Here is a 5206-nt window from a genome sequence, read left to right as displayed (position 1 = left end):
TGACACTCCATCGCAGAATGTGATAGGTATGCCAGGGATAGATTTGAAACTTTTGAAGGAGAGGACATTGACAAATCACTCCCCAAGATAAAATGGTCCAAAATCTTGGGGTTTGTAAACAGGTCCAAGAGGTTTATGCAGGACTCGTGAGCCGACCAAGTCCCGGACCTTTTAGTGATGGAGTACGAGTCTACCCAGGCATTTAACCCCTCGGGTCTTGGTCGCCCACCCTGCATAATATATATATATATACCCCATCGACCATCAATTAGCTTACTTATATAGTAGGGTGATATATAGATGTATTAAGCACCCTTTAAGAGCTATTGTATCTCTCTATTCTTAAAGTTCTATTCTTAAAGCACATGTGTAAGTCCTAGTTCATCAAGGAATTTGATTAGTAGTCCCGATTTCAGTGGTCGGAACTCTTATGCGGTTACATTGTAGGTCCCAAAACACTTCCTCCTGTGAGCAAGTGTAGCACCACAGTTTGTTAGTAGGTATGTTGGTGTTTCTTCTGCTTCTTTGCAGAATCTGCACATGCCATGTTGCCAATCTTTTTTAGTCCATTTAGTTTGCAGTGTCCTGTTAAGTATCCTATTTTTCCTGCTTTAGTAGGGTGATGGAGGAATATCAAGTAAGTATACCACCATCCTAATTGAGTGAATGGTAATAGTAAATAGCCCATGTTTAAGTATGTAACGCAGGACTGTTGGATTTAAACCCGGGACCCATACCTTACAGTGATGTGAGCCACGTCAACACCTAAACTGTTGCATGTCCCCTTGAATATAAAAATATTAAAAAAGTTATTACAAAAATTCTGAGGGAAAAGTTTGGACCAACAATGAACACTCAAAGGCTTTTTCTTATAAAATGGATGTAAAGCAGGGATGTGTACTTATCCCTATTCTCTTTTCATCTTATTAAATGATCTAGAAGATAATTTATTGGGAGGAGCGAATATCAGTAATTGGAAAATAAAAATGTTGATGTTTGCTCATGACAATGTGGTGTTGGTAGCAACTGCCTCACCACAGGAATAGATTTGGAAGAACATTGTAACAATGGAATTTAAGTGTTAACTGAAATGAATCACAAATCGTGGTATTTATGAGGGGGGGAAATTAGGAAGGAATGAGAGGTGTTTTATTTTATTTTTATTTTTTATTTAATTTTGTAAACAGAAAGTTCAGTGTGTGGATATAAATATTTTCATGAACTCTGGATCAAGGTATGGATTTGAAAAAAAAAAAATGAAAAAAGCAAATTCAGTTGTTACTGCCATGATTTCGAACTATTTTAAGGTTATCGTCAGGGTAAAACCATCTTAAATACGTCTACAAATTGACATATTTTAGATTTATTTTAGAAATATTATTAGAGAAATTTTATTTAAAAGATTACAATTAATTGGTAAAGTGGACCACGAAATTAGTGAATTTATTTAAAAGGTTGGTGAGGAAAAGAAAACCAGTGTTCCATAGCATAAATATTTCTTTATTTAGTATGTTTTGAGGCTCATTGGCCCACACTGAGTCATACTTCAATGTGAGTCAATTGACATTTTTATGTAATACAACTATGGGCTAGATAAAAGTCACTGGATAGTTCATTCAAAAGGTACTCGTTTTTCCAATGGTTCGGTGAAACATGCACCACCCGGTATATTTATCTTTAGTCTGTATCTGATAGTTGACAACCTTAGGTACAAACGAGAGGCATTTACTATTCTTATAAAAGCTGAGAGTCAGCAACCAGAAAGAGACGCACAAATGGGGCAGAGGGTACTTACAAGTCTTCCCTGGTCTTCTCAAACACTCTCAATCCAGATAAAATTAAGTTTTTTTTCCAAAATCGAATAAACTGTTTAATTTAAATTGATTGATTACATTGATGATATAACATTTATCTTACCTTTTGGGAGCAGAGTTAGTGTCTAAAACCCAATACAATTTTTAATGTTCGTTATTATCGTAATAAATCTACACAAAGTTCCATTTATTTTTCTTAATCTGGTATATTTTTTGACTTTTGATTACAGATGTATGTAATAATTTTACCTCAACAATTACTGTGACATTAAAAAAAAGTTTTGACTTATTTTTGCAAAAAAGTGGGTGTCACATTGAAAAAATAAGTAACTATTACAATGTGTGGTGAAGATGATCTCAATAAAGATCGAAACGTTGGCACGATAAAGAAAATGTTTTTCTGAAACCTACATCACACCAGACCACATCTCACGAGTTCTAAATAACTATTACAATGTCTGAAAGTAGACCTTATAAAACAAAAAAGTATTTTCTAGGGTGAATAGTTTTTGAGGGGGAGCACTAGTAAGTTGACACCCTATATGTAAGTGGAAATTAGGTGATTGTCGAACATTTACATCTAAATTGAAATTGTTTATAATGCTAGGGCACCCACTACTTCCTGAAATAAAATTGTATGTAATATTTTTAAATGATAATTGTTCTTCCTTTTTTAATTTGACCAGATGAATCCCATGAAGCTATTAGTAAATTAGTTTTGGGGGCAGAGTCAGTGAAGTTTTCCATAATTTGTAGTTTTGAGTAGTGGTAGACTGTTGAAGAATGACTTCCTTCTCGCACGATGGTGTAAGTTGATTAATAGTTGGTGTGAACAATGATAATATTGTACTTTCTTGTAACCAGCAGTTAAGTATTTAATTGAGTCACTGTTAGAATTTAGCATGTAATTTATGTTTGGTATAATTTTTACAAATGTTGATTGTTCCCTTGTGGGAATAGGGAGCATATAATTCAATTCATAAGTAGTTTCTGAATTAATTGGTAACAATAAAAAATATACAATTTCATTTTTTGTTAACTTACAATTAATGTCTAACAAATGTTCAAATAATAGTATATTTTATATTCCACTGGGAATGGCATTTGATTGCTATAATGATAATAGTGATTTTAGTTTACAAAAGGTTAGAGAATTTTCTATATCTTGAAATTGGTTAAACGTTGAAATTAACAGTGTTTGTAATTGGTATAATAATTCTTTTATTCTCTGGACATCAGCACTATTTTTGATTTTTAAATTTAATAGCAATATTTTATCTTTCAGTTCCAAATTGTTTGAATATTTTGCAAAATTTTATTATGGGCTTGTATAATACTATAATTTATAGAGTATTCTAAAGTTGAATGTTTAAATTATGTTCGTTTTCATTTATGTAATCTAAAAGTTTGTCATACCTTTCTGCGTCATTGTAATCTAAGTTTCTGGTTATAGTTTTAATGATGGTGCCTAAACCGTAAATCAAGCTGCATTTGGTTCTTCTGTTAGTGGAGTGTGTTTTAAAATTATTTGGAGTTCGTGAGATGCGGTCTGGTGTGACGTAGGTTTAGAAAAACATTTTCTTTATCGAGCCAACGTTTCAATCTTTATTGAGATCATCTTCAGGACCTGGGATTTATAAACATTGTTTAAATTATACAAATACATGTAAGATGTGAAAAAATGAATTTATACAATGATAGAAATTCACTTTTTTCACATCCTACATGTATTTGTATAATTTAAACAATGTTTATAAATCCCAGGTCCTGAAGATGATCTCAATAAAGATTGAAACGTTGGCATGGTAAAGAAAATGTTTTTCTAAACCTACGTCACACCAGACCGCATCTCACGATCTCCAAATAATCATTAACAAATGGTCACTAAACACCACACAGTGTATTTTAATGTGATCAATTTTATTTTATATATTATCCCTAATGAAGTTAATTAATTTACAATAATTTTTTAGATCTCCTGAATAACTATTATTTTCATAGGCATATTTTATTTTTTGTAATAGTTTATTATATTGTAAATTTACATTATCGTGCTCATTTACATCATCATGTGTTTTGATATTTGTAGTTTGGCGGAGCTGAGGTTGATAGATAAAATGCCTAAATTGTGAGTAAACTCCTTGAGAATGTGTGAAGATTATCAACCTGTGTGGATAGAATTAGATTAGAGAGAAGTCTGGGTCAGTGGTTAATTGATAAAAAGCGTACAGAGAGATTATATTATGATGAGGTTAGTTGATCATGCAAAATAGCTCCCATTTCAGTTCTCAAATTTCTTATCTTGTGGTACTAAGCATTATGATAAATTTAGAGTACTAGTTATCATTATATTATTAATTAACAAAAATTATTTACTTACTACACAAATTATAAATTTAGAATACTAGTTATCATTATATTATTAATTAACAAAAATTATTTACTTACTACACAAATTATACTTAAATATTTACTTATTTATTTTATTTTATATTAAACCACGACAGTTCTGGACTTTGTAAGTCTGTTTCTTTCATTCCTTTCTTTTCATATTAGATAAGTGTATTTTAGATTATGTATTAAAACGTTGGGGTTTAATATTTCCAGTCTTTAATTTTTCTTTAATTCCTACAAGTTCTTCTGGCTTATAATTATTTTTTAGTTTACTCTGTTTCTGTCTGTTTTTTATATAAACCGTTTTTGGTAGCATTCCTACATTAGGAATATCTTCTCTAGTTTTATTTTGTTGACTGATTGCCTTTTCTTTAGCAAGTTCATTATTTTCGTTTACTGTTTTATACAAAAGTTTCATTTTTCCTGTAAGTGTTTCAAGATAATTATTAATTAATCATGTTTCTAAATCTAATTTGAAAGTGGAAGTTCTGTCTAAGTGACCATGAAGAATTTTGAATGGTGTTAATTTAGTTGTTGAGTGTATAGTATTATTGTATGCCAATACAGCTTAATTAACTTTGTTTTCAATGGAGTCATTTTTAAATTCGTTTTGATTGTTTAACTGTCTTACATGTTCGATTAGTGTAGAATAGAATCGTTCAATTGGCCCATTAGATTTTGGTTGTTGTGAGCTAATAAAGTGAGTTTCTACTTTGTTTAATTTTAAAAGTTCTTTGACAAGGGTTTAAATGATGTTTAAAGTGATTTATTAAATTATTTACAATTTTGATCCCTTGGCTTGTCTTTAATTTGTATGCTTGTGCATATTTAGTGAAAGGGACAATTAATGTTAGAAATTCACTAATTTCGTGGTCCGCTTGATCAATTAATATATTACAATTAATTAAGGTTTTTAGTTGAGAAATGGCAAAAAGGAAGGAAAATTAAAAAAAAAAGGTGCGGTTGAGACGGGAAGTTGGTGTCCGAGTGGATCGAGG

This window comes from Cimex lectularius, unplaced genomic scaffold (genome assembly GCF_000648675.2).
Source record: "Cimex lectularius strain Harlan isolate CLEC.00 unplaced genomic scaffold, Clec_2.1 scaffold66, whole genome shotgun sequence".
In the NCBI taxonomy this organism is placed as follows: domain Eukaryota; kingdom Metazoa; phylum Arthropoda; class Insecta; order Hemiptera; family Cimicidae; genus Cimex; species Cimex lectularius.
The sequence above is the reverse complement of the archived record's forward strand: the minus strand, read 5'-3'. Positions refer to the sequence as shown.